This window comes from Petromyzon marinus, chromosome 2, assembly GCF_048934315.1.
Source record: "Petromyzon marinus isolate PM22_M1 ecotype Great Lakes invasive population chromosome 2, UKy_Petmar_22M1.pri1.0, whole genome shotgun sequence".
Lineage (NCBI taxonomy): Eukaryota > Metazoa > Chordata > Hyperoartia > Petromyzontiformes > Petromyzontidae > Petromyzon > Petromyzon marinus.
Genome location: NC_133668.1, coordinates 16,507,569 through 16,528,109, shown reverse-complemented (window position 1 = coordinate 16,528,109; position 20,541 = coordinate 16,507,569). Strand labels below are relative to the sequence as shown.

At 41.5% G+C, this 20,541-nt stretch overlaps 1 long non-coding RNA gene across 1 annotated transcript; it reads left to right on the top strand.

Annotated features, from left to right (window-relative positions):
* Window positions 1-3,922: 3,922 nt before the first annotated feature.
* Window positions 3,923-10,036, top strand: LOC116946017 (uncharacterized). Its single transcript, XR_004403413.2, has 3 exons — window positions 3,923-4,145; window positions 8,265-8,604; window positions 9,421-10,036. It is a non-coding gene; the product is annotated as an uncharacterized LOC116946017 (long non-coding RNA).
* Window positions 10,037-20,541: the final 10,505 nt, after the last annotated feature.

Genomic DNA, 20,541 nt, shown 5'->3' with positions numbered 1-20,541 from the left:
CTATTATCAGAGATTTGTTCATGAAGCCAACCAAATATATAAACACAAACACAACTTCAACCGAGAAGATGGGTACAAACTGAGCAATCATTGGAAGGACGTTATTAACCAGTTAAAGTCTTAACTGACTGTGATGTTTCCATTCTACCTGCCTATGTCAGCTGTTATTTCCGACTCTCTGTGTGTCTTTCTCTCTCTCTCTGTGCATCTCTCTCCGATCTCTACTCCAGTGACTCGGGTGCTGCTGCGGGGTCCACTCTCTGCCCCCCCCTCTCTCTCCCCCCCTGCAGCCGATCTCTCCAGTGCTGCTGCGGGGTCCACTATCTGCCCCGCCTCCTTCCTCCCCCCTTCTCTCTCTCCCCCTACTGCCGAGGCCTACTATATAACCTCGTGCCACGGCAGATTTCTCGCCTACTTCAGCAGTTTTTTCTTGCTGTGGTTGTCCCACCTGATGACGATTGCTTGTGTTGCAATCGAAACATCGTGATCAATTATTTTTCTACCTACGTGACTTTACTGAAAGAACCAAAGAGTATAAGAATATATGTTGAGAACATCCCCAGAACACGACAGCACAAGAGTTTCTCAGAGGAATACAGTCCTTATATGGACAGTTTGAGAGGTTAGAGTTTTGATTTAAAGCTTTCGTGACTGCAGTAATTCATATTCTTAGTTTTTTCGGTGAAGTCACGTTGAACGGAAACAACAAAATAATAAAATATATATAAAACAATAAAAAATTCTCACGACGTTTCGACCATAACTCAAACGGTCATCTTCAGGTGTGTTGGTTTGCATAAATTGATTTTTAAACGGCGCATTTATTTATTTATAAAAAACGTTAGCGCCACGTGCAACGATTTGGCAGTTTATTTAGGACTAGTCCATCTATATTCTGAAAAGAGGAGGGGGGAGACGAAGTTTTTTATAATGTATGCTGTCTGAAAGCCACTGTAAGCATGAACAATCAATTAAGACTTGAAATGGTTTATCAAATATTTCCAATGATTGCTAAGATAGAATCCATCTTCTCGGTTGAAATTGTCTCTGTGCTTGTATATGTGGATAGCCTCATGAACGAATCTCTCATGGAAGCCAGATGGCTTACAAAGAACCTCTGTCTTGGAAAAGTCAATGGCATGTGAGCCTACTGAATTAGAACAGTGATCTGCCGCGGCCGAGGTGTTGGTCCTACCGTGTTTAAGGTCTGCTTTGTGTTCACGAATGCGGTCCGAGACATGGCGTTTGGTTTCTCCAATGTAACTACTACCACAGAGGCAACTTAGTTTGTAGACACCAGGGTATTGTATGTCCGGAATCACATCTTTTACAGACGGAACCAGATCACGGATTTTATGTAATGTGTTGAAACGGACCTGAATCTTGTGTTTATTCAAGATTTTGGAGATCTTTTTTGTGATCCCCGCAATGTAGGGTAAAGTGATGGTTTTGAAAGGCTCCTCAAGAGGGTTCTTCTTCATGGTTTGAGTGATAGCTTTGCGGATTGTATAGTCGGAGTAACCATTAGCCCTAAGAGCTTGGTGTACGTGCTTGAGTTCACTGCTTATGTGTTCCTGGTCGGATATGCATTGGGCTCTATGATACAGAGTCTTGATGAGAGAATTCTTCTGTGATGGATGGTGGTGGGAATCCGGTTTCAGATAAGCATCCGTATGGGTAGCTTTCCTGTAGACAGAGTGGCTCATTGAACCATCAGGTCTCTTTTTAATTAGGACATCCAAAAAAGGTATCTTGCCACCTATTTCGACTTCCATGGTAAATCTGATGGCTGGGTGTATGGAATTGATGTGGTCGAAGAATTGGTCTAGAGCAGGCCGGCCATGTGGCCAGATGACAAAAGTGTCATCCACGTACCTCTTCCATAAGGTTGGGCGCAGAGTGGCAGTCTGGATGGCGTCAGTCTCAAATTTCTCCATGAAAATGTTAGCTATAACTGGATAAAGGGGGGAGCCCATTGGGGTGCCCTCAGTTTGTTTGTAGAAAGTTCCATTCCAAGTGAAGTATGTATTGGTTAAACAGTGTCTCACCAGGGGGGGTACATCAGTGTTTAGTCCTTGATAAACCAAGTCTTCAATGATTGCGATGGTGTCAGGTACAGGAACCTTGGTGAATAAGGAAACTACATCAAAACTGACAAGCAGGTCGTCTGGGGACAGGGAAATACCCTTGATTGTCGATACCAGGTGAGTAGAATTTTGTACCGCAGAGGTGGTCTTTCCAGTGAAAGGACGCAGGATTTCAGACACAAAACGAGCTAGTTTGTAGGTGGGGGACCCGATAGTAGAGACTATGGGACGAAGGGGTGTATCTACTTTATGTATTTTGGTAATCTTGGTGGCCTGGCAGCAGAAGGTTTCAACGAAAACTGTTTAGATTGATCAATTAATGTGGTTGAATCAGAAATTATTTTGTTGGTTTGTGTGATGAGGCTGTTGGTGGGATCTCTTTTTATTTTTGTATAACTACCATCGTCGAGTAATTCTTTAATTTTGTTGTTGTATTCTATTTTATCCATGATGACAGTAGCATTGCCTTTGTCAGCTGAGAGGACTACAATATCATTCCTCTTTTTTAATTTATATAATTCACAACGCTCATCTTTGCTGAGGTTGCTAGCTGGCATCTTAGCGTTTTTGAGGGTTGCAGCGATTTCAGATCTTGCTACGTCTGCAGCGATGTGACCCAGGCCCCTGAGAGCAACGTCTACTTGGGCAATTATATCATTAACTGGTATGTGTTTAGGTGTGACTGCAAAGTTTAGACCTTTAGCTAAAACGGATTTCAGACCATAGGAAATAGAACTGTTACTGCGATTAATTACGACTTTGTTAACGTCTAACTTTTTGGTGTGTGGGTCCGGTCTTTTGTTGAAGAGGAGGTTAAATTTGGAAATAAGGTTTTCCTTACATTTGGTCGACATATGTCTACATGTTCCCAATCCGATGTGGACATTGTTGCCGTCAATGATAAGTGTGATTTGTAGAGTGTCTTGTCTAACTGATCTAGTTCGGTGCGTATAAGTCTGATTTTTTTAAATAAATGCGCCGTTTAAAAATAAATTTATGCAAACCAACACACCTGAAGATGACCGTTTGAGTTATGGTCGAAACGTCGTGAGAATTTTTAATTGTTTTATATATATTTTATTATTTTGTTGTTTCCCTTCAACGTGACTTTACCGAAAAAACTAAGAATATAAGGTTAGAGTTTAACAAGCATTGAAATGTGCCGGAGGTGCCCACAAAGTTACGGAGGTGCTCACGGAGTATGGAGTGTTCTGTGGTGTCAAAAGCAGCAGCAAGTTTTATGAGAATTAGGAGTGTAAGCCACACAGTGAGGAGCGAAGAAAGTCACAGCACATACAAGAGCAGGGACCTAAGTGGATACCATATTGTACTGGGTTATTGGGACAAATTGTGGGAGTTATTTTCAGAGGGGTGGGAGACGATAACCCTCTCTATGATTTTTCAGCGGAAATTGAGGCTTGAGAGTGGATGGGAATGTCTAATGCTGTTGGGATCCAGTGTGTGTGTGTTTTTTGCAGGAGAGTGGAAACATGAGTTTTGAGTTTTAAGAGCTAAAGGAATAGTACCGAATTAGATGGAGGCCTGGGAATACAGACGAACACATGCATTAGTAATAGAAGAGTTACCCATCAGAATTCCATTCCTGATTTTCTAAACCTATTCAGATAAATCGTTGATACGTTTTTCAAACTTGGAAACTGATGTAGTGGATAAGGAAGCCATGCTCTGGGGACAAGGAAGGGAATGGAAATGCAAACCTATTTAAAAAAATAAACAGTGCAAATGGCATGCAAACATCGAGATACCCAATACATCCTTATACAGCCGAAAATAGAAATGCTGATAACAACTAGTTCAAACGCTGTTTCCAGTTCCTCTTATGTAAAAGTTGCAACTACTTTACACACAGATACCCAATACATCCTTATACAGCCGAAACTAGAAATGCTGATAACAACTAGTTCAAACGCTGTTTCCAGTTCCTCTTATGTAAAAGTTGCAACTACTTTACAGACAGTAAGACTTGGGGAAATATACATTCTGTGCATGCTCTGACTTACTTCATTCTGAACAAGGCTGAACAAGTTGCAATTGCAGGTAAGGAGTGCATGTTTTTAGGGTTGTGATATCTCGGCTGTCTGTCTTGAACACTCACTTGTCATAAGCAACGTTTTGTATTTTTTTGGAACAAAGGAATAGTCAGTTATTTTACAAATACAATGTTAAGCAAGATACATGTTAGTCATCTTCTTTGGTTCTTTCGGTAAAGTCACGTAGAATGAGAATAAAATAATAAATGAATAAAATAAAATAACACAATAAAATTATCACGACGTTTCGGCCACAACACAAGTGGCCTTCTTCAGGTGAAAGGAACAGACCTGTCGGGACGACAGAGCTTCAATGAACGTTGTTAAGATTCGTAGCGTTTTTTAAGCTGGTTTAGAGAAGTGAGGCACCTTGACAAAGGGTTTTACATATTCAAACAGGAGAATTTAGCATTGAAATAGCTGAGTGATTAGCTTTTGACTGGTCATAGAAATAGCTATGTTAAAGTCAAAGTTTACACATCCACAGAGGCACCTAGTACAAATCAAACAGGAGAATTTAACATTGAAATAGCTGAGTGATTAGCTTGTGACTGGTCACAGAAATGGCTATGTTAAAGTCAAAGCCTGCACATCCACAGAGGCACCTAGTACAAATCAAACAGGAGAATTTAGCATTGAAATAACTGAGTGATTAGCTTGTGACTGGTCATAGAAATAGCTATGTTAAAGTCAAAGCCTACACATCCACAGAGGCACCTAGTACAAATCAAACAGGAGAATTTAGCATTGAAATAGCTGAGTGATTAGCTTGTGACTGGTCACAGAAATAGCTATGTTAAAGTGAAAGCCTACACATCCTTGCAGTCACGAAAGCTTTCAATCGACATGTTAGTCATTTCAAATATTTTATAAGGTATTCATGTACTCCACCTAGGCAGGGTTTCTCGCTCTGCATTGTGCATAGTTTTACCCTCATTGCTCGCAGTTCTTTCCTACTATATTGAGCTTTTATATTTTTCAAAACCCTTTAACGTTGTTTCACATTTACATTCGTATTCATTATTAACAATTACTCATCACTCACGTTTATCTTTCTAATGGGCGTTTTTATTGTCATTTATATTCATTTGGCAGCAGTGAAATTACATTATATGTACCTGATTAGAAATCATACTCAGTTTGAATCGTTTCTTATTCAATAAACACAATGAGAGAAGGTGTTTGTGTAAATTATTTTGGTTAATAAATCGGTCCTTAATAGATGTGGCTGGGTAGTTTGGCACTATAATGCCTGTAATTCTCAAGACAGCATTTACACACCCAGACATTTCTTTCATTAGACCCTAAGTTCACAAGACCCTTAGGCAGGCCGATTCTGGAACACAACATTGAATTAGAGATGAATGTTATTTTACCTTAGTCTTTGTGCACGCTTCCCCATGTGCATCTCCACCATGACCTATTTATTTATTGAGTTAGTTAGATATGTTACTGGTTGTTTAAAATATAATGTATGTTATTAAAGTATTGATGGGATCGTTATATAAAAACTACTTTCTACAAAAAGTGTTTTCAAACACAATTCAAGGACACGAAAAAAGAGGGTAAGGTCAACATAGATTTCCAGTAAATGGTCAACTCTCTGTGTTCAACATTTCACCCCCTTATCCACACGCAACCCTTTTTTAGATCAGTGTTTAATTTTCAAGTATTGTGGCTTTTTGGCAGTCGAGTTTGGCAGATGGAGTGCTTCCCTAGATTCCCAATCTATCAATTTGCAGTTTTGAGAGATTGTAATGATGACACTTTATTTAAATGACTCTGCATGTTTTTGACAACTATTATACATACAACTAATTTAGATTATCCAAGCAAGCAAACCACTGCTCGATACGAGGGTTTTGATGATAATTTTATGGAAAATAAATGGGCAAATTAGAGTTCCCAATATTGATATTTTACACAATTGCGTTGCACCCAATCTGATTTCTCTTTTAGAAAGGTAAGACTTACCCTTATGGTAAACGACCTTTGCTGATGTAATAAGATCATCTTTGTGGCAAACATGTTTTTTAATGTAACTAATTAAACACCCCTGTTTTATAACAATGCTCATATGAACACAAGATTAACCCGAATAAATCACCACATGGTGGTGATTGTAATTCGTAGGTGCCCCTTCAGTTGCAGTGAGTAATTATTAACTCTATGCCGACTAGTTTTCAGCCATATGGGCAGATACACAACATGTATCTATATATAGCTTTTTCTGAAAGAAACATTTAAGAATACCCTATTGCCTGCTTGTGCAATACAAGGTCTGCCATAATTGTATTGTCTGCTTTCCAAAATATATTTATATGATCACCTTGGATCGTATATTTTTTTATATTAAAATTTCTGACGAAATATTTACAACGTAACAAAAATACGTTGATCAAAATTAGAAGTAAAATGCTGTCACCCTGTATATTCGGGCTTATTTATGGCATTGCAAGAATATGAATTAATCATTTTCGTTGTTCATTGAATTATAAGTAATGCTTTATTGTGACTGCATGCTAGTTGCAAAGTTAGAAAGATTAGAAGTCTTACAGCAGACTTGTGTTCAGTGAATTGCAGTTAAAGAGCTTTCAAGTCACCTCTATTCGTACTTTACTTACATCAATGCACAAAAACAAGATGGTTCATATTCTTGGTTCTTTCGGTAAAGTCACGTAGAAGGGAAATAATAAAATAATAAAAAAATATATAAAACAATAAAATTATCAAGACGTTTCGACTGCAACACAAGCAATCAGCATCAGGTGTGAAATCCAACGGCAAAAGATGGTTCAATTATGACTTGCTCTTTTTAATAATCCTCATTAGAGTTGGTGCTAGTGGGCTGCTGGGGTTGGCCCTGAGCCACGAAATATCACTTTGGCCCACCCGAGTTCACTCTCCCGAGTGGTGAATGACTTTTATGGTGGCCCACCCACCCGAATGCTAGAGGAGCCGGAGCCAGAGCTAGGTCTGATCCTCATTAATGGCTGCTATACATTTCCACATGGTGAGCCACTTCGTTGAGCTATCATTTGTGGCCAGGTCGCTTATGAAAAAGAATTATATAGCTCAGTGGGCCTTACCTTGTAAAATAAAAAAAAAGTAAAAAAATAATTTTAATGTCCACTTTTATTTAATTGCCATCTTCATGGTTGCCCTCAATTAAACACTGCTTCCGAGAATCATAACAGTACAAATAATATCAAAATTTAGAGAAGAATAAGGTATTATTCGTACTTCGAAGATAGCTACTTGCAGTAACTTAGGAATACATTTTTACCTCGGGCATGTACAAAGGGTTGCCCGTGCGTCATTCGCAATGCACAGTGCCTGTACACCTCTATACAGGCACCAGGAAATGAGCATTCTCCAAATCCAGCCATCCGATGAAGGAGATGACACAGGACCCAACTTCTTTTCACTATTACCGTTGACCCCTTCTATGAGCAATCCAACAATAAATGTTTAGTTTTTGTACAATAGTTCCTATTGGCTCATTATGTGTTGGCGGGTAACACTTGCCTATAACATCTGGAAACACATCAGCGTTTGCTTAGCTTGCTTATGTGACTGAATGCGAAACCAAATCAAATTTTGTATGATTAGAGAAATGCTCCTCAAAACATCTGTCGAGAAAGCCCATTGACGAATTGAAATGTAGAGAAATGTGCTAGTGTATTGGTCCATAATCCTTAACAACAGCGCATATACTGATGTTTGTATAAATCTACTGTTTCGCACTAGATAGAGGTCCCTGTAGATTAATGAAAAACGTTTCTATACAATTTTGCATAAATCGCTGATGAGATAATGGCATTCGAAAATTGGTCAGAGGTTATGTAAGTACTTAAATGTGCCTTGACATGTTTCCCCTCAGAAGGCTGATTGATCAAATAGTTTTCAGATTGAAAAATGGCCTTATGTTTGGGTATAATGAAGACTGGGTTTAGAGTGGATGTGGCAAGTGTACAGGTTGTAAGATGATGGTGTTTTTTTAGTGGCATGATCTGTATTGGCCGTAATGACTTAAGTAACCTTAACCATAACTATAAATAAAAAGCAATATTTACATGAATAGCCACCTCAAAATGTATATGTTCTTTCTGTGTTGTGTTGAAAGGCCACCAGTCCTCCAGGTGAACAAGACAAGAATGCACGGACCGGACAATTCTGGGTGGTCCCAACCCCTTCCTCCCTACACCATATCGGGCGCGAAAAATGAAGGCTCTACATATCCATCCCCTGTGCCCCCCAATTACCCCATGCCAATGTCTGCTTACCCGCAACCTGTTCAAGGGCCTCAGATGGTCGTTATGCAGCAGCAGCAGCAGCAACAACAACAACAACAGCCTCAAACGTTTGTCAGCATTGCACCACAGAGCTATCTGGGCTGGTCCATATTCACCTGCCTTTGCTTGTGCTGGCCGATCGGCATCCCTGCACTGGTGTTTTCTACGATGGTGAGTAGTTTACCGTCTTCAGAAATACCAATTCCCATGGGCTCAGGGGGTTCGAAACCCAAATGTATTACCCAGAGAGACACGTTTATGCAGCCCAGTGAGCTCCAGAGACACACTGTGGCGGTTTGAATATAAATTCTGTAATATAGTATTTTCACACAAATGTCATCCAATTGAACACGCACATTTCACCTGTGTGTGGGGTCCAGCTGATAGCCCTGTGGTTTTTTTGTGCGAATATCTCTTTGATAGAAGTATTTTGTTACGTCTCCGCAGAACTAAAATGTTAATTTAGCCCACTATCTGTAATAAGAGCTCTTCTGAGATGCAATAGACAATTACATCATCCCAAACTTTAATCAAATGTCCTATCGTATTCAGAAATGGAAAATTGTATTCATGTCAAGAGCAAATGCAGCTCAATTTTGCGTGAAATATCCATTGCTTGAGTGTTGTGGAGCATACTTTAAATCCAGCAATTTTGAGAGAATGGTAAATCATGGAGGATTGTTACTGACCATGCACAAAACACCTAAATGCAGGTGTTATTAAGTGCCTGAATAGATCATCACCACACAAGTATGTTGATGATATAGTCTTTATCAAGTGTTTGTGTTCTTCCACATGCATTGCCGTTTTTTATGGGCACTGGTAAAATACTCAGAAAGAATTGTCCAAACAACACAAGCAGGACTCTTATAAAAAGGAGTCTCTAAACTAGGTTTTTCTGAGTATAATATTAATTTATTCTATATCATTATGTAAGAGGATAAAAAAAACCTTGTGCACCCTAATGGATCTCTTTTTTTCTTGTAGGTGCAAGACAAATGGACTAGAGGTGATGCGCATGGAGCACTGGAAAGTTCGATAATCGCCAGGAACCTCAATATCGCCGGAACCACATTGGGCCTCGTATGGATTGTGGCTGTGTGCATAGCAGTCCCTCTTTATTATCGAAGTAGTTATTATTATTATTATGGATAGGCATGTTATATCTGTCTAAGATGCCTATTTTTTGCTGATTCTTGACATGGTATTGCCTTTTGATATCAGATGCATTTGAAACTCGTGGTAAAAGTAATCTCTGTGATCAGAAGTTAAACTCTAAAAAGTACCAGGGAGTGAATTACAATGATGAAGGATGACACTTCAGTCTCTTTGAATACTTGCAAAGGCAGATAAGTTATAATATATTTCATGCAACTGCCTGAAAATGTTTTCTTAACATCCTCATGCACTTCTAGGAGTTTACCTTAATGTTTCAGTTATTTGCTTGTTATTTTGAGCATCATAAGGCTGTGAAAACAAATTTCCAGTTTATTCTTTGGGGTCTTATTTGTCAACAATGATCATCACTTATAGTCTGTCCACTGGTAGATGAAGGCTCCACATGCCACCACTCTCGGTTTTTATGCCGCAAGTCAGCTCAGTTCTGCACATGAACGGATCTCATTGTTCCACCTCCACAATGGTCGTAATCTTGGGGACATTCTCTTATTTGGCGGCATTTCCATCACCAGTCTCGTTCACATCAGCGACCAACTTTTTTGGCGATATGCCCTGGCTAAGTCTAATTTTGTTTTACTCATTTACATTAAGTGGAACTTTTCGTAGATTTTGTGAAGTTATTCAATAATTTTGATTATCCCTTTCATTTACTCTTTTATCAGCAAATTTTGGGTCACTAATACTTCATATGTTTATTCATTTATTGCTGTAATAATATTGGAATTTGGAAAATATATTGTAATTTTGATTTGAATTGCTTTGGTGAAAATGTATCTTGTTGCCTGAGAGAATTTGGATGACTTAAAATTCCTTTGAATTAAATATATTTTTTATTAGTTAAATCTAGACGTATTACATAATCGTTTCTCTTTTTAAAGTCTGATTGATAACATGTATGTGATAAGCGGTGGAAAATCCATTCCAAAACCAGCTTGCTCACTAAGTTAAATATTTCATGTTTTTCTAGAGTATTAAAGTAAATATGGAACGATACTCACAATAATGGGATGTTTATGGTGTAATAAAACTTGACGTTAATTACTGTCATCGTGACATAAAATGTTATATCGTGGTGACAAATGTGGTGGTGTAATCAATCATTAATTCTATGTTGCACGCATTGTGTAACATTTATGGTTGTCGTAAGCACATTGAACCATCCGTTATATTCCTAAACTGGGAGCTAGTTTTGTGCACTAACTATTGCATGATCTGTGCTGTGAAACCGCCTAACGGAGTTTTATTCCCACTCACAGCCAACATCAGTTACGAATATCCAAACTTGGGTCGACTCAGCATTAAATGAGTACCTGTTTCGTTCAGTGTGTAAATATAACCTGTGCTTACGTCTGTCTCGTTCATCGGCAATGAGGAGGCTGGCTACATCGCCCCCTTGTGAACCATGCTACCCATACATTGGTGCTCTCTAACAGCACTTGCACCTCTGATTAGCACGGTTGGCGACGTACGGTGTTGTATGTGCAGTGGGTATAAATTGACCGAGAACTTCTGGTGAGGCAATACGATATTTATTTGGCTTTTCTACAAGGTCCCTAACACAATGGGGTATAGCGGCCACCTTTACCCGATACCTGGGGAGGTATGGCCTCCGGACTATACGGGCACTATCACTGGGAACCCCGTTAACCTTCGTCCTCCGGCTGGGGCCCTAGGGGAGGCTATGCTGACCCGACCGTACCGGGTCCTCGGGTCCTGACCACTGGCCTCACTGAGCTCCGGCCCTTAGAAGGATAACGGAGCTTTGGGTTCCAGGGTCCCATCCTCCAGGGACCTATCCTTCCCCGACCACTGGCCTCGCTGAACTCCGGCCCTTAGAAGGACAACGGAGCTTGAGGTCCAGGGTCCTAGCTTCAGCCCAGGTCTTCGGTCTTTGGCTTGGAGATGACTGAGCCAGACACTTGAGAGGTCCGGCTTATATACTGGTTCGTGGCTTGCTCCGCCCTAGCCACGCCTCCCTTCCAGAACTTTCTGGAAGGTGACATCATCCCCCGGTCCCCCCTCCCGGGGAATATGTCCCAGGATCCGTTTCCTAGGGATTGTCGTTGGCCCCTTTTTGGGCTGTGGTCATTAACACTGGCGTGGTAGCGCTTCCGCCCCCTATTGACGAGAAGGGGGAGCTACCAGCCCAAGAGTGGTGAGTGCCGATTACCCCTCCATATGTACATGCGTACATACAACAGCCTGTGTGGGCAACACGGAGAATAACTTTATAAGTCGTCTGTATTAATGTCTGGCATACACCATAAGCCCAGTGACTTAACTCAACTCTTGACAATGTACAAATAGCCAATTGACACGTCAAACCTGAACTTTAAACACAAGCATGTGTAAAAAGCAGTATCTGTGCATATGCAAAACAAACTTATCAGAATTTTTCCTGAAGACGTGTACACTTGACTTGTTCCGGTTCGGTCGATTAAGCCTAAATTCGTCACTGGCACGGTATATTCAAAATCAGCACTGGGGGAAAAATAGTCGAGCAGGTATGGTTCTTGTTAGCCTCAGGAGGTGCGAGCTAACCACACGGTGTCACTCTATTCTTGTGCATAAGAGGCAAGTCAGTACATAAGACAATCAGAATAAAGACGCGCCGTGAATAAAATGACTACAGCTGACTAAATAAATACAACAGCTGACGCTACTCAATGAAGGAATGACAACAGCTGACTCTACTCAATGAATGAATGACAACAGCTGACTCTACTCAATGAATGAATGACAACAGCTGACGCTACTCAATGAATGAATGACAACAGCTGACTACTCAATGAATGAATGACAACAGCTGACGCTACTCAATGAATGAGTGACAACAGCTGACTACTCAATGAATTACAACAGCTGACGCTAAACAATGAATGAATGACAACAGCTGACTACTCAATGAATGAATGACAACAGCTGCCTCTACTCAATGAATGATAACAGCTGACTCTACTCAATAAATGAATGACAACAGCTGACTCTACTCAATGAATGAATGACAACAGCTGACTAATCATTGTATGAATTACAACAGCTGACGCTACTTAATGAATGAATGACAACTGCTGACTCTACTCAATGAATGAATGACAACAGCTGACTCTACTCAATGAATAAATGACAACAGCTGACGCTACTCAATGAATGAATGACAACAGTTGACTCTACTCAATGAATTTTTGAATACCATTAGTTGTCAAAGTTTATTTTTTGCTGTAATTAATGTTCTGGCATCCGAGGATAGTGAGTCACTTCAGAAACACTAATAGTAGAAGGCATACACGTTTATTATACACTTTCCACAGTATTGGGGATAACTATATACGGGTCAGGACAGCCGGCACACTGCCTGACCCAACACTGACGAGGAGGTGAAGACGGGAACGAAGACTTGTGAAGACAGGTTCCATTCCTAAATCGCAGCAGCCCCGACCCAGTGTTGGGGCCTACCTTTTATCCTCCCCAGCATGGCCTGGCTCCGCCCTTGGCCACACCCCCTTCTGGAAGCTACCAGAAGGTTATGGGCTCTGCCCCACGTGTCCTCTGTCACCTTTACACTACATCCGTGCCTATCACATGACCTACTGGCAGACCGGCCACTGTATCCTCAAATGTCCTTCACTGTCAGAAACAGGTGCTACCCGCCGTAGTGACCCATTCTATGTCACTACACTAGTACAAGAACGACTCACAGTTCTGATCTGACCAATTAGACACTCCAGGTGTCTCAATACATCTCTAAATTGCGTAGTATTTGTTAACTGCAACAGGCTTTTGAATTGGCGACTATAGCCTGGCTGGGAACACTTGTGTAAGTAGAGGTCAGAAGATTCTGGCAGAGGTCATGAGAGAAGTGCCGGAGTTAAAGGTGTCATGAGTAGCCCATTGCGATTTCAAATTTTTTATTGAATTCAAATATATTTTCTATGTTTAAACAATTTGGTCCATATAGCTGGATGGTCACATGAACCTGTATACACAAATACAAATAGATACCCGTATCGCAAATCAAGAAATTATATTAATCAATGAATTGATTAATGGAGCGTTGCATCTGGGCCAGCACTGCTGCTCATGTAAGAGATTAATGGCTGTAGACTCATCCAGGCTTGTGAAAGATAGTGGTGTATGGCAAAGTATTTCTAGTGTCAGTGACAGATGAAGGTGGGAGCAGTTGGGGCCAACTTTGCCATGTTACCAGTATAATAGGAGGGAAGGTCAGCCTGTAACAAAGGGCTTGCTGGGGCTAAAGGTCCACTTTAGTGGGCCTGCTCCACCAAAAGTTCACCCGAGTCCAATCTCCCTAGCGGTGTGTATCCCTATAATGGTGCCCCCCCCCCCCCCACACACAGCAGCTCTGCCTCCCAATCCGAGAGGAACTGGAACCAGGTCTGACTTAGTATACACGTACGTTCCCCCTGATGGACAAGTAGAAATGCGCTTAATACTGAAATAGGTTGATAGTAATCGTTTGCGTGCAACACGGCGTACATCACTACCAGGTTTTTAAAATCAAGTCTTTTCAGCTATTGTAACCCATTTTTAAATGTGTAGTGACATAGAATCGGTCACATAGCAGCATAGCGCTGGCTGTTGGCAGGCAAAGGGCTTTGCAACTCATAGCAGCCCTGACGGCAGGTCACGTGATAGACCAGAGATGGATATAGGGGAAAGGTTACGGAAGGGGCACATTGAGAACCCGCTAGTAGGTTCCAGAAGGGGGGCATGGCTGGAGGCGGAGCCAGGCCACACTGACAGTATAAGAGGGGCCCCGGGAGGGGACCTCGGAGCTGTAGTTTGGAGTAGGATCCCGTCGTGCTGCTGGAGTCATCACCGTCGTCTCTGTCACCATCTCGGCATTGCCAGTCAGGCAGTCTACCAGCTGTCCTGACTGGGAACTTTAGTTACTAAGTGTTACTATCAGGCCGTGTTAATAAACCAGAGTGCCTCCAACTCTTAGTGTCTCTGAGTCAGTTACTACAAATGTAAAATGTTCATCTCAATTACGCTTTATCGTGCGTGGAAAGTACTCTAAGAAGTCCTTGTTTGACAAGCACTCTATCAAAAACGATCCTTGCATTGTGCTTATCTTTGTTGGTAGCCTGGCGCCGATGGCAGAAATGCTTCATTTATTTTGCAGATGCTGATCACAGGATAACCAATTACTGTTGTTCACACAAAGGGTAAGGCATGGACACTATTGCTCATTATTCTGTACATAAAGTGATAGTTATTTCATTCCACTAACTTGTTTTAATTAATAAAATAAGTTCTAAATAGATTATAACTATTTGAATACCATAAGCTGCAAAAGTTATTTTTTTTGCTGTAATTAATGTTCTGACATCCTAGTACAAGAAGGACTCGCAGTTCTGAGCTGACCAATCAGATACCCCAGGTGTCTCGATATATTTCCAAATTGCGTCGTATTTGTTGAGTGACCCGCGCCCACTGTGCCTCGGTTTTTCCTGGCCGTGATCGTCCTCTTGGGCACAGTGGTGGTGGTCAACAATAATTAACAAAATAAAAACCGACAGTTCTCTGGCGTGATCTTCTTGCTCTCCACGCTTGGACACAAGGAACCCAGGAGGAGACTCTGTTCAAACACGGTGGGTTTATTGAACCAGCCTCTCCAACACACGAGTATGTCGGACCATCTGAAACGACTCAATTGTGCTGTCAACTTCATGCCCCACGCCTCACTGATCAAATCCCTGCGCATAGACGATAAATTGCAGGTTTTTAATTATTTGTACTTACACCAAATGAACTAAATGGATTCACCAAAACCTTAATTGTTAAGGTGTCTGGGTAGTGTTGTGTATGTCGGTTATGAAAATTTTGATGAAAATAACAAAAATTAAATGCATTTTGGAGTTTGTATAATTTTCCGAATTTATGTTAATGTGGTAATTGTGCGCTTAAATTATGCTAATTCGAGAGGTAATAGTATTAATTTATGCGAGTGGGTGTGATTATGCTAATGCGAGCCGTTATGATAATTAGGCCCCACCTCGCTGATGAGGGTCGGATTATCAATTGGGATCATACAATTGATCATTTGAAGTTATGCCAGTGTGATGCAAGTATGCCAGCGTAAGCTCGGCTTCGTTGTTTAACTTCGTATTATCGATCGGTATAGTACAATTATTCTCGCCTTAACATTTACTGATTATGAATTAGTGTGATTATGTCAGGTCTCCAAATTCGAATCTCTACGCAGAATACAATTCTTATAAATAAGATTATTACGCATGAACTCAGGAAGAAACACCCAGACACTTCTGTGTTAAGCAATTTTATTCTAAACGAAACCTTAACTTTATAATATGCGAACTCTCAGGCTTGGAATTATCAACACAGTACCAACACAGTAACCATCAACGATTGCGTTATTTCACTTTGGCAACTGCACAAATTATTAATTCCACCGCGTAACGCGAGCTCAGTTGGTGGGAGGGAGAGTCGTTAAAACATGCATGCACGCTATTCTAACAAAAACCTTAACACTCTATTATGAATTATTATACTTGAAATTTGCCACACAGTACTCCCGGATGCTCAATCATTGATCCATATGCAACCCTCAATGCAATTCTTGTCACGTTGTTAACAGAGTAGCAGAACAATTGATTATTATGCAGAGTAACACGAGCATGTACGGCAATTAGCAACGAAAGGTCCTTAAAATTATTTGACGATGTTCATAGTAAAAGGCAATCAAACAATTATTATTCCCAAAGGAACAAATATACGTCAATAGATTCATTGGCAATATTATATAATTAATCAAATGTCTTGGAGTAAGGGCGGGCGATGGTGTGCGTGCTCTCCCACTAGCGATCCTTATCTTGGGCGAAACTTTAATTAATTTGTGGGCAAGATTGCCTGATAAAGATATCGATTTAACACAATATTCTACCCGTGAGCGGAGAGCTTCGTGGCGAAGGTTTCAAGGGTTTCATTTATATTCATGAATCTATTGGTAATTTATGCGATTGGAAGTACAAATTACAAAGAAAAATATTAATGTACTTAAAACGACGTATTCTCATCACTCGGTGAGCCGCGATGCCTTCACGGCCACTGATTGTTCACGTACATGATGATTAGGCTTCTTGTTAATGATTCGTGTATGTGTTGAGTGATATAGATTGGGTTGAGTGGGCCAGTGTTCGGAATCAATTCTTTGCGTCAAGCAGATGCCAGGTAATGTGGTGGGAGTGTGGGGCAGAGTATCATACGTATATTAGATTTCTTCTTTCACGGCAGTCGGGTTCGGCCCACACTGGTGGACCAGTTGACACGGTGCGCTGTAGGCGCGATGATCCATCGGCAGATGGCGCTCGCAGTTTGTCCGCTGGCAGCTGACTCGGTGCTCGCCGTTGGCGCGCTCTCTGGCGATGAATGATGGCTCCGTTCGTTGATGGCCGGTTTGGTCAACGTTTGACCCTTTCCGCCCTCTGGTGGCTGATGCTGGAATTCTCGTCAGCTTCGCTAGTCTGCAGTGACTCTTGAGAGTCGAGGTTCAGAGCGGAGTGCTTTTCGAGCGATACTTCTTCTGATGGTGTTGAATTCGCACGGCTAACATGTCGCTAAGTAGCGAGTCTTGCCATTCTGGCGAGTTGTAGAGTCTTCTTCTGCGTCGGTGGTGGCTGATCTTGTGATGGTCGCCGTCTTCTCCGCTGGTTGCTGAGTTGATTTCAATGCTCGTGGGCCTCTCTTTTATGTCAAAATTTCTCCTTCTGGCTCCGCCTCCTCACAAGGGGCGGAGCTCCTTTTGATCTTGCTGTGTGTCGTGGGGTTGGAGTGTGTGTGTCCGTGGGTGTGTATGTGTGTGTGTCATTTATGGCATGGTTCTGTTCATTGCCATCCTCAAGCCATAAACTATCAGAAGGAACAGATGCTCCAGATTGCCCCGAAGTCGTCCCTTTGTCTGCGTTATACAATCTGGGGGGAGGGGCGAGCCTTCCGTCCGATCGAGCCCTCGTTTCTCGACGCCCACATTTCTCAACGCACAAAGGGTGGGTTGAGGCTTTTAAAGTTTAACATTTATTTCATCATATTTTGATACCGTACCACTCGCAGTTACGATTCTGTCTGTGACTCAAGGTATTTGTAGTAGTTTTCCATCGTGGTATTTGATTTTTATTTTCATGAGGAGATAATTCGCTGGTGTATGTAAATTCTTATCACGTGCTGCTGGAAGACAAAGACGGCCGGGAGGCTCTCTCGTTGGCTGGCTCTCGGTTTAGCCGGCACAAATATTATTTGGGTCTATGTTTCAGGGTTTAATTTGTGTTGTAACACTGTCATCCCGACGCCCTTCTCGGGTTTCATTCATTTTCGTCTCCCCGTCTGTAAACAGAGATTCGCTCTGTTATGATGGAGTTATATTTTTTATATATATCCTGAGTTAAAGGTGTAAGTTCCTTGACTGTTGGAATTTGTATTCCTTGGTGTTTGCAAGGTCAGGTAGCGGGCAAGGTGTATCGTAATTTTAGGTGAATAACGTTAGCATTCATGTTATGGCCGGGCTTCGTGTTAATTACTTGTCCGCTCGCTTCGCTGTCTGGAAGCTGCCAGGCCATGAGGAATTATTTTGATCTCGCTCTGTGTAGTGGGGTGGTGTGCCATGTGTGTTTGTGTGTGTGTTATTTATGAAGTCACCGCACTTCCGTGGGCGCAGATGTCCCTTGAGATAAAGAGTAATTCCTTCACTCTGCTGTTAATACCTGCTCTTTAGCACTGCGGGAAGACAAAGGCGGCCGGGGTCTCTCTGGAACACAGTTTATCCTGGCTGTGTAAGCCCGACCCATTCTGCCTCATCTCTTCTCGATAACCCTTGATTTAACACTGCATCATTATTTGTTCATGTTCCCCAAGATTTCTGATTTAACATTGTATTAACTTTTGCTCCTCATCTGTATCCGAGGGTCCGGGCTATTATGTATGAGTTATCATTTATTTTATTTTATTCCTGATACCTGAGGTTAGAGAATTCGTTTTGACTTAGGAATAACTCAGACTGCCAAAACTATTCTGGATGCTTCGGTCAGGTCGTGTTGAAAATTATTAAAGGTGAGAATAACATTTAATGTCAAATTAATAAATGGGTGATGATTCACTGATGTAGATTGTGGCCTGGTTATTAATTGGAGTGAGTGTGAAGATTGATAATGTAAGCTTATCCTTGCGTTGAGTTCAGAACTTTAACCATTGTTTTAATAGCAAAGAAGAGGAAAATTGTTTAAACTCGCTTGTGCGCATGGCATTACACTCTCTAGGATTTCCAAGATGGAGCCCTTGGCGCCTGGAATTCCCTTAGAGTGTTTCACTCCCCCCGTCTCCTTTTGACTTGGTTTATTACCTTTTATGGTTCATCTCCAGGCGGCCTGGTGTTCGAGGGGAAGGGTCCCGGAATTTATTATTTATTTTTTAAATGGCCTTTTTACGACCTCCATCTGCTGGTAGCTGGGATGAGGTAGCAGGTGTTTATTTATTTATTTCGGTTACTATTAAAAATATATTGGCATATATTATGATTGATATTAATTGTGGAAAAAGGGCCGTATACAACAGTAGTACGCACTTTAGTGCGAATTATTACTTCATCCTCATCAATTAATTTAGATTCGAGTGTTAATTTTACGGTTACAAGTTATATGTTGACGAAGCTCCCTCATTCAGCGTCTCACCTGCACCACGCCGAGCCGATTCTAAAATTGGTGACGTAACACGCCCACTCGATCACACCGGATCGATCAGTGATCTTGTTCACGTGAAGTCTCTCCATCACAATGGTCATCACCTAAGCACTCTGTCAAAAATATGTTCCAACGAAAATAAAGAGGTTCTCTTTATAATACTGAAGCGCAAAAAGTATGCACCATTTAACAAGTACATAACCACACAGGTTACACGTGCAAGTATTTTTTATTGGCGACTGTGGCCTTACTGGGAACACTGATGTCAGTAGAGGTCAGAAGAGTCTGGCAGAGGTCATGAAAGAAGCGCCGGAGTGAAAGGTGTCACAAGCAGCCCCTTGCGATTTCAAAATTGGGATAAAATTCAAATATTTTTTTCTTTTATTTAACAATTTGGTCCATGTAGCTGCCACTTGTAGCTGGATGGTCAACGTGAATCTGTATAAACAAATACAAATATAAACCCGTATCTCAAATCAAAAAATTATATTAATCTATGAATTGATTAATGGAGCGTTGCATCTGGGCCAGCGCCGGTGCTCAATTAATAGCTGTAGACTCATTCAGGCTTGTGAAATATGGTGGTGTATGGTAAAGTATTTCTAGTCTTAGTGACGGATGAAGGTGGGGACAGTTGGAGCCAATTTTGCCATGTTACCAGTGTAATAGGAGGGAAGGTCAGCCTGTGACACAAGGCTGGCTGGGGCTAGAGGTCCGCTTTGGTGGGCCTGCTCCGCCAAGTGTCCCTTTGGGCCACCCGAGTTCACCCGAGTCCATTCTCCTCTCGGGGGGTATATCTCAATGTTAACAGTTAACACCTGGTAACTACGGTCCCCAGTCAGGACAGCTGGTAGACTGCCTGAATGGCAAAGCCGAGATGGTGAAAATGGAGATTACGGTGAAGACTCCAGCAGCACGACGGGATTCCACTCCAAACGACAGCCCTGAGGTCCCCTCCTGGGAACCCTATTATACTATCAGCATGGCCTGGCTCCACCCCCGGCCACGACCCCTTCTAGAACCTACTAGCGGGTTCTCGAAATACAGTGAGGAAAAAAATTGTTTGATCGCCTGCTGATTTTGTACGTTTGCCCACTGACAAAGAAATGATCAGTCTATAATTTGAATGGTAGGTTTATTTGAACAGTGAGAGACAGCATAACAACAACAAAAAGTCCAGAAGAACGCTAGTCAAAAATGTTATAAATTGATTTGC